Source organism: Salvelinus sp. IW2-2015, linkage group LG8, assembly GCF_002910315.2.
Source record: "Salvelinus sp. IW2-2015 linkage group LG8, ASM291031v2, whole genome shotgun sequence".
Lineage (NCBI taxonomy): Eukaryota > Metazoa > Chordata > Actinopteri > Salmoniformes > Salmonidae > Salvelinus > Salvelinus sp. IW2-2015.
The window spans coordinates 39,264,540-39,275,258 of NC_036848.1; positions in this window are offsets into that span (position 1 = coordinate 39,264,540).

Consider the following 10,719-nt stretch of genomic DNA (forward strand, 5'->3'; position numbering starts at 1 on the left):
GAGGACATATGGTGCTATGTTATAGATTTAAAAAGCTAAGAAACAAATGGACACGTTAATATCACTGACCTATTTTTTTTTTTACAAATATGATTTCAAGATTTTCTGGGGGATAACTTTTTTTAAACTTTGTCTTCCATTGTTCCACTTCAAGACAAAACTGCATGTGTTCACTGTACACGGATGGGTTTCTCAAAGCCTTTATATCCGCCTCCAAAATCAGTCTCTCTGGGGAGAGAAGGGGACCACTGACTCTAAAAATGAGTCTCTGGGGAGAGTGAGAAGAGGACCACTGACTCTATAAGTCTCTRTGAGGAATGAATCGGGAGAGACCAGATTCACTTGTACCCAGCTGTGTGTCCATGAAGAATGACCAGTCTATGATACTGCCGATATAATTCAAGCATGGAGCCTTCTATGATAAACAAGGTTAAGACATTTGCATTCTTGGACATTGGCATTTTCTTAATGACTTTTCTTGGTAGAAACACCAATGCCCTGTAAATATTCATTTTCTGCTTAACCCTTTAGACTTGTGGGAATTGGCCTATATGGATAGGGACAAATGTAAATGTTTCTAACAGAAGAAATATGAGAAGTTTAAGCATAACCATGGTAACAATTGAATAGGAACATTGGAGATAATTTCCCCATAATCAGACCAAACGTGGGGACACAACAGTTCACCTGACACAAGACTGAATCGAAACATTTTCATTTTACATTACTGTACTTTTGGCAGCATTTGTRGATAACTAAAAATACTCTAGATACAATCAGTAGCATAACAATATTCATGAKAAATGTGGGGTAGGTGCAACATAAGACAAATAAAAAGGCTGGGTTTAAGTGAGAGGTCTAGTTGGTGTCTTCAAGTGGCCACACACCTCTCCAAAGTGTGCACAGTTCCTAAGTAATTTCAATGGAGTTTTATGACTCGAGAAAAGAGCCTTCAATTATAAGGTGCTTTTTTGAGCTCYCCGAGCTTTGCCATTAAAGAACTGAAGCAAGCACACTTGTAGTTTTTGTTTAGAACACAGCCCTGCAACCCCACCATCACAGATGGTGGTTTTTCTTTATTTTTACTATTTTCTGCATTGTGGAATAATAGTGAAGACATCAAAACTATTAAATAACACAAGGAATCATCTAGTAACCAAACACGAGCAATGGACATTAGACTGGTGGAAATCTGTCCTTTGGTCTGATGAGTCCAAATTTGAGATTTTTGGTTCCAACCGCTGTGTCTTTGTGAGACGCAGAGTAGGTGAACGGATGATCTCTGCATGTGAGGAAGGAGAGTGACGGAGTGCTGCATCAGATGATCTGGCCTCCACAATTACCTGACCTCAACCCAATTGAGATGAGTTGGACCACAGAGTGAAGGAAAAGCAGCCAACAAGTGCTCAGTATATGTGGGAATTCCTTCAAGACTGTTGGAAAAGCATTCCAGGTGATGCTGGCTGAGAGAATACCAAGAGTGTGCAAAGCTGTCATCAAGGCAAAGGGTAGCTACTTTGAAGAATCAAAAATCTAAAATATATTTTGATTTGTTTAACACTTTTTTGGTTAGTACATGATTCCATATGTGTTATTTCATAGTTTTGATGTCTTCACCATTATTCTACAATGTAGAACATAGGAAACATAAGGAAAACCCCTTGAATGAGTAGGTGTGTCCAAACGTTTGACTGGTACTGTACAAACACACATTTTAAAAGTAAGTTCAGTATCACCTGGCAAAGATTTAGGAATTCCAGTGTCTTGTGTTCAACAGGGTTCAGCAGGAGAGACCAGACTCCTCTTTACCCAGCTGTGTCCATGAAGAGTGACCAGTCTATGTTACTGTCAATAGAAATCAAGCAGGGAGACTTTTCTCCTAAACAAGAGTAAGAACTTTTGCGCGCCCCATTTTTTTAAGCACAAAAAAACATGACTTTCACTTGTTATTGTTCTGCCAGAGTTCACAGAGACCAACAGGAGAGATCAGAGTCAGAGGTTCCCAGTGGTCAGTCTGCCCAGAATCATCAAATGGACCTAGACTCCATATTCAGGGTAGGCCATGTTAATTGTCTAATATGCAGTGGAAAATGACATTGATACCTTGATTCTTATTTCCTAGCATGCTGCCTTAAACTAAGACTAATGTAAATAGGTCAGTGATTGGATGAAGACCAATATAGCCAGTTGAAGTGTTTTCATCACCAGCTCAGTAATAGATCTCGCTTGGAGGCAACAAACAGTGATCAGAGATTAACGTTCTTTTCAAAACATTCTCCTTTGTTTCATTCCCTTGAGCATGATGTCATCACTTTAGTCAAGAATGAGTTGAGGAGGTTCAAGAGACTTCTCCTTAAAGATTATACAGAGTGCACTGGGAGTCAGGCAGAGGATGAGGAAGTGGTGGATGATGAAGATGAGAAGCAGGAGAGCAGCGCCAGAGAAGGGGCTCTGAAGAGAACGCTGCATGCCTTGAGAAACATGAACCAGAAGGAGCTTGCTGACACNGAAGATGAGAAGCAGGAGAGCAGCGCCAGAGAAGGGGCTCTGAAGAGAACGCTGCATGCCTTGAGAAACATGAACCAGAAGGAGCTTGCTGACACACWGGAGAAAACTAAGAAATCTAGGTCTGGTGGACCGCAGCTAGTTCRTCGTAGGTAGTGATGAGAAATATTGTTTATCTGGAGGGTCTCATAAAAAATTCAAKGGCTTTCGCCAAGGTCAGATTGTAATAATAGACAAGAGAAGCATTGCTAAATATAAAAGATAAATAATGTAAAAACCACTAAATGAACATGTATGATTTTTGTCCATTTAGTTAATTTAGATGAGCTTGCCAAATTGCCAAAATAAACTGAAATCTACCCTAAAGAAATTTCTGAATTTGTTTGAGGGAATAGCTGGGCAAGGAAACTCAACACTTCTCAATAAGATCTACACAGAGCTCTACATCACAGAGGGTGGAACAGGAGAGGTCAATAATGAACATGAGGTAAGACAGATTGAGACGGCATCCAGAAGATCAGCAACAAGAGACTCCAATCTCATGCAACGACATCTTTCAACCCTTACTTGGGAAAGATCAACCTATCAGAACTGTGATGACAAAGGGAGTGGCTGGCATTGGAAAAACAATCTCTGGGCAGAAGCAAAAACAAATCAGGACGGCCATTTCATATTCCCACTCCCTTTTCAGGAACTTAATTTAATGAAAGGAAGAAACAATTGTTTGATTGAGCTTCTTGATAATTTTATCATGGTGTTGAACAAATCTGGTTTCTCCCGCTATGACAAGTGCAAAGTGTTGTTTGTCTTTGATGGTCTGGATGAATGTTGACTTCCTTTACAGTTCCTTTACACTGTGATATCAGAGTCGACCTCAGTGGATGTGCTGCTGACAACCATCAAGGGGAATCTGCTTCCCTCTGCTCGTCTTTGGATAACTTCCTGTTCTGCAGCAGCCAATCAGATCCCTCATCAATGCGTCGACCAGGTGACAGAGGTGCGTGGGTTCAATGACCCACATAAATAAGTGTACTTTAGGAAAAGAGTCAGCGATGAGAACCTGGCCAACAGAATCACCACACATGTAAAGTCGTCAAGGAGCCTATACATCATGTGCCACATACCAGTGTTCTGTTGGATTTCATCCACTGTTCTAGGGATGCTGTTGAGTGGAACAGAGAGTGGAGAGATACCCAAAACCCTTGCTCAAATGTTTACACACTTCCTGGTATTTCAAACCAAACAGAGGAAGCTGAAATATCTTGGAGACCATGACAGGGTTCAGCACAATGATAAGAGGATCCTTCTGTTACTGGGGAAACAGTTTTTTCAACAGCTGGAAAAGGGCAATCTGATCTTCTATGAGGAAGACCTGAGAGAGTGTGGCATTGATATCAGAGTCTACTCAGGAGTGTGCCTCCGCACATTGACTCTGTACCGGTACCACCCTGTATATAGTCTCGCTATTGTTATTTTACTGCTACTCTTTAATTACTTGTTACTTTTATTTCTTATTCTTATCCATATATATTTTTTTAAACTGCATTGTTGGTTAGTGGCACGAAAGTAAGCATTTCACTGTAAGGTCTACACCTATTGTATTCGACGCATGTGACTAATAAAATTTGATTTGAGTGTGGTGCACTGCTTGTGCATCTGAGCATCCAGGAGTTGCTTGCTGTTTTATGTGTTTGTCACATTCAAGAACAGAGGAAGAAATCCACTGGTCAAATGGAACTTGTTTTCCCATATCCCGAGGAAACATCAAGCTTTGATCAACTTACAAAAGAGTGCAGTGGACAAGGCCTTGGAGGGGAAGAATGGACACCTGGACATTTTCCAAATCAAATCAAAACAAATTGTATTGGTCACAAACACATGGTTAGCAGATGTTAATGCGAGTGTAGCGAAATGCTTGTGCTTCTAGTTCTGACTGTGCAGTAATATTTAACAAGTAATCTAACAGTTTCACAACAACTACCTTATACACACAAGTGTAAAGGAATGAATAAGAATATGTACATATAAATATATGGATGAGCGATGGCCGAACGGCATAGGCAAGATGCAGTAGATGGTATAGAGTACAGTATATACATATGAGATGAGTAATGTAGGGTATGTAAACATTATATAAAGTGSCATTGTTTAAAGTYACTAGTGATACATTTATTACATCCAATTTTTTATTACTAAAGTGGCTAGAGATTTCAGTCAGTATGTTGGCAGCAGCCACTCGATGTTAGTGATGGCTGTTTAACAGTCTGATGGCCTTGAGATAGACGTTGTTTTTCAGTCTCTCYGTCCCAGCTCTGATGCACCTGTACTGACCTCGCCTTCTGGATGATAGCGGGGTGAACAGGCAGTGGCTCGGGTGGTTGTTGTCCTTGATGATCTTTTTGGCCTTCCTGTGACATCGGGTGCTGTAGGTGTCATGGAGGGGAGGTAGTTTGCCCCCGGTGATGCGTTGTGCAGACTTCACTACCCTCTGGAGAGCCTTACGGTTTGTGGGCGGAGCAGTTGCCGTACCAGGCGGTGATACAGCCCGACAGGATGCTCTCGATTGTGCATCTGTAAAAGTTTGTGAGTGTTTTTGGTGACAAGCCGAATTTCTTCAGCCTCCTGAGGTTGAAGAGGCGCTGTTGCTCCTTCTTCACCATGCTGTCTGTGTGGGTGGACGATTTCAGTTTGTCCGTGATGTGTACGCGAGGAACTTAAAACTTTCCACCTTCTCCACTACTGTCCCGTCGATGTGGATAGGGGGGTGCTCCTCTGCTGTTTCCTGAAGTACACGATCATCTCCTTTGTTTTGTTGACGTTGAGTGTGAGGTTATTTTCCTGACACCACACTCCAAGGGCCCTCACCTCCTCCTTGTAGGCCGTCTCGTCGTTGTTGTAATCAGCCCTACCACTGTAGTGTCGTCTGCAAACTTGATGATTGAGTTGGAGGCGTGCATGGCCACGCAGTCATGGGTGAACAGGGAGTACAGGAGAGGGCTGAGAACGCACCCTTGTGGGGCCCCAGTGTTGAGGATCAGCGGGGTGGAGATGTTGTTTCCTACCCTCACCACCTGGGGGCGGCCCGTCAGAAAGTCCAGGACCCAGTTGCACAGGGCGGGGTCGAGACCCAGGGTCTCGAGCTTAATGACGAGTTTAGAGGGTACTATGGTGTTAAATGCTGAGCTGTAATCAATGAACAGCATTCTTACATAGGTATTCCTCTTGTCTAGATGAGTTAGGACAGTGTGCAGTGTGATTGCGATTGCGTCGTCTGTGGACCTATTGGGGCGGTAAGCAAATTGGAGTGGGTCTAGGGTGTCAGGTAGGGTGGAGGTGATATGATCCTTGACTAGTCTCTCAAAGCACTTCATGATGACGTCTTCTTGGCCTCTCACTAGAGTCCAATCAGACGCTCCTACAAGGCCTGATACAGACAGGGAGCAGCTCACAAAGCAATGAAGAAACAATCAAGTACATCAAGGAGAAGATCCGGGGGAATCCCTCTCCAGAGAGGTGCATCAATTTGTTCCACTGTCTGAATGAGCTCAATGACCATTCTCTAGCGGATGAGTTCCAACACTACCTGAGCTTAGGAAGTCTCTCTAAAGCCGAACTCTCACTTGCACAGTGGTCAGCTCTGGTCTTTGTGTTGCTGACATCAGAAGAGGAGCTCGATGTGTTCGACCTGAAGAAATACACCAGATCAGAGGAAGGTCTTCTGCGGTAGCTGCCTTTAGTCAAATCCTCCAGAACAGCTCTATAAGTACAGTAGAAGGCAAACACTATTGACAGATATCTTAAATAGAGTATACAGTATATGTAAGATTCTAACTCAGATTTAGTCTTTCAGTCTGTGTATTGATTCACTTTTTTTCCTATTTAGTCTGAATCAATGTTACTGTGAAAGGTTGGTCTCTGATCTCAGCTCAAACTCCAAACAACTAAGAAAGCTGGACCTAAGTGACAATGACCTTTAGGATTAAGGAGTGGCACTGCTTTCTGCTGGAATGGGAAGTCCACACTGTGAACTGGAGAAACTTAGGTCAGTATTGCATTCATTTTGGGATACATAATTGATATATATTATTGTGATCATTATTATAAAAATAACAAAAATATTTATTCTATCATTTTTATTCAGTCTGAATCATTGTAACATCACAATGAGATGCTGTGAGTGTTGGTATCAGCTCTCAACTTAAACTCCTCACACCTAAGAGAGGTGGACCTGAGCGACAATGACCTGGTGCAGGATTAAAGGGTGAAGCTGCTCTCTGCTGGACTGGAGAATCCAAGCTGTAAACTGGAGACACTAATAAGGTCAGTACATCTGCGATGCATACTATAACCATAATGTATATAAACAGAATTGTAACATTCAATAATTCTTCAATTTAGTTTTATATGTACATATTTAAGTCAAAACAATGTAGTGTATATAAAGCAGGAAAAGCAATGGCCCTAATATGAACACCTCAATTAGGCTTCAGGAATTAATTCATAAAATGTTTATTAACTTCCTGAATATACTTGAATATACTATGAAAACCGAATTGAACCCAACCTTGCTTTCCTCTGTAGGCTGTCATACTTTAGAGTCACAGAGGAAGGCTGTGGTTCTCTGGCTGCAGCTTTGAGGTTCGATCCCCCACACCTGAGAGAGCTGGACCTGAGTTACAATCACCCAGGGGCCTCGGGAGTGAAGCTGCTCTCTGCTATAGTGGATCCACAATGTAGACTGGAAAAACTCAGGTAAAGAATTAATATTGGGGCCTCCTGAGTGGCGCAGTGGTCTAAGGCACTGCATCGCAGCGCTAGCTGTGCCACTAGAGAGTCTAGGTTCTTGTCCAGGCTCTGTCGCAGCCGGCCGGAGACCCATGGGGCGGCGCACAATTGGCCCAGCGTCGTCCGGGTTAGGGGAGGGCTTGGCTGGCAGGGATGTCCTTGTCCCATCGCGCACTAGTGACTCCAGTGGCGGGCCGGGCACAGTGTTTCCTCCGACACGTTGGTGTGGCTGGCTTCCGGGTTAAGTGGCATTGTGTAAAGAAGCAGTGCGGCTCGGTTGGGTTGTGTTTCAGAGGACGCATGGCTCTCGACCTTCGCCTCTCCCGAGTCCATACGGGAGTTGCAGTGATGAGACAAGACTGTAACTACCAATTGGAGAGAAAAAGGGCTAAAAAAAAGAATGAATATAGGATTGGATGAATCATTACAATATTTGTAAAACATGAATAGTGGTTGCAGTCTGGCATTTAATCTATTCTTTGTTTGTCAAAATAATATGGACTATAACGCAGGCTCAAACGCAGATGTACCAAATGTAAGTCATGCCTACTATGGAGTCCAGGACTAAATTCAATTATGATATGTATAAAACCAACATATTATTTACATGAGAACATATTGTTAAAAAAATAAATAAAATAGAAAACCTTTTAAGATTCATAGTTGAAATTTAGTGCYGTGGCATGATTGTTTGAGCTCACACTGGACCCTAACACAGCACACAGACGCTCTCTTTCTGAAGACAACAAAAAGGTGACAGAGGTGAGAGAAGCAGCCCTGACCACCAAGAAAGATTTGAGCATTTGAAACAAGTGCCGTGTAGAGAGGGTCTGTCAGGGATTTGTTACTGGGAGGCAGAGCGGGTTGGTATAGCTATGACATACAGTTGAAGTCGGAAGTTTACATACACCTTAGCCAAATACATTTAAACTCAGTTTTTCACAATTCCTGACATTTAATCCTAGTAAAAATTCCCTGTCTTAGGTCAGTTAGGATCACCACTTTATTGTAAGAACGTGAAATGTCAGAATAATAGTAGAATGATTTATTTCAGCTTTTATTTCTTTCATCACATTTCCAGTGGGTCAGAAGTTTACATACACTCAATTAGTATTTGGTAGCATTGCCTTTAAATTGTTTAACTTGGGTCAAACATTTCAAGTAGCCTTCCACAAGCTTCCTACAATAAGTTGGGTCAATTCTGTCCCATTCCTCCTGACAGAGCTGGTGTAACTGAGTCAGGTTTGTAGGCCTCCTTGCTCGCACACGCTTTTTCAGTTCTGCCCACAAACTTTCTATAGGACTGAGGTAAGGGCTTTGTGATGGCCACTCCAATACAAATCAAATCAAATCAAATTTTATTAGTCACATACACATGGTTAGCAGATGTTAATGCGAGTGTAGCGAAATGCTTGTGCTTCTAGTTCCGACAAWGCAGTAATAACCAACAGTAATCTAACCTAACAATTCCAATACCTTGACTTTGTTGTCCTTTAGCCATTTTGCCACAACTTTGGAAGTATGCWTGGGGTCATTGTCCATTTGGAAGACTCATTTGCGACCAAGCTTTAACTTCCCGACTGATTGATGTCTTGAGATGTTGCTTCAATATATCCACATAATTTTCCGTCCTCGTGATGCAATCTATTTTGTGAAGTGACCAGTCCCTCCTGCAGCAAAGCACCCCCACAACATGATGCTGCCACCCGTGCTTCATGGTTGGGATGGTGTTCTTCAGCTTGCAAGCGTCCCCCTTTTTCCTCCAAACATAACGATGGTCATTATGACCAAACATTTATATTTTTGTTTCATCAGACCAGAGGACATTTCTCCAAAAAGTACGATATTTGTCCCCAAGTGCAGTTGCAAAACGTAGTCTGGCTTTTTAATGGCGGTTTTGGAGCAGTGGCTTCTTCCTTGCTGAGTGGCCTTTCAGGTTATGTCGATATAGGACTCGTTTTACTGTGGTATAGATTATTTTGTACCTGTTTCCTACAGCATCTTCACAATGTCCTTTGCTGTTGTTCTGGGATTGATTTGCACTTTTCGCACCAAAGTACGTTCATCTCTAGGAGACAGAACGCGTCTCCTTCCTGAGTGGTATGACGGCTGAATGGTCCCATGGAGGTTATACTTGCGTACTATTGTTTGTACAGATGAACGTGGTACCTTCAGGCATTTGGAAAATGCTCCCAAGGATGAACCAGACTTGTGGAGGTCTACAATTTCTTTTCTGAGGTCTTGGCTGATTTCTTTTGATTTTCCCATGATGTCAAGCAAAGAGGCACTGAGTTTGAAGGTAGGCCTTGAAATACATCCACAGGTACACCTCCAATTGTCTCAAATGATGTCAATTAGTCTATCAGAAGCTTCTAAAGCCATGACATCATTTTCTGGAATTTTCCAAGCTGTTTAAAGGTACAGTCAACTTAGTGTATGTAAACTTCTGACCCACTGGAATTGTGATACAGTGAATTCTAAGTGAAATAACCTGCCTGTAAACAACTGTTGGAAAAATTACTTGTGTCATGCACAAAGTAGATGTCCTAACCGACTTGCCAAAACTATAGTTTCTTAACAAGAAATTTGTGGAGTGGTTGAAAAACGAGTTTTAATGACTCCAACCTAAGTGCATGTAAACTTCCGACTTCAACTGTATAAAGGAATCAGCAGAAAAGGAAGGGGTGACGATACCTGGCTCGGTTGCAATGCCAAGTCCTGGAGACTGCTGGTTTGCTCTGATGGCAACTACATTGCCTGGAACAATAAWGAAAACACTACCTAACAAGTCCCCTCCTCCCACTCTTGCAGAATAAGAGTGTATCTGGACTGGTCTGGTGGCACTCTGTCCTTTTACAGTCTCCTCTGATGCACTGAACCACCACGCCAAATTCACTGAGCCCCTCTATATAGGYTTTGGAGTTTGTGAAGGCTCTTCGGTAAGACGGAGAACAGCATTCTGTGTCCTGAGTCCTCAGGGAAGTCATGCTCCGGTTCAAACACAAACGTGCCATACATTTGCACATAGCATTTTTTCTTCACATAAAACATGACCTTGTATAATCGGTTAACCCAGAAGTAAAATCTTGCGTACACGCAGAATCTGCCCACGGGAGATGAGTCCTTGTGTGGGACACATGTACTACACTTCATTCACTGCTGTTTATATGGTAATGTTGTATGTAATTAGCGTCTGCTAAATTACCAATGTTTTGTGTAATCTTTCTGATAAATGCAGCATCATGATTTTTTTGTATGTAACATTAACTGTCCTATGATGCTGTTGCTGTTGATAGTAATCAAGGAATAAAATAGATTACCATTGAMTCCACACATCACTGCTTTAATCTGAGTGATAAAACACTGTTAACTGATGTATTTTACAGTTACTGTAAATGTCAACTGCAGTGTTCTTGGCAGACACATTAT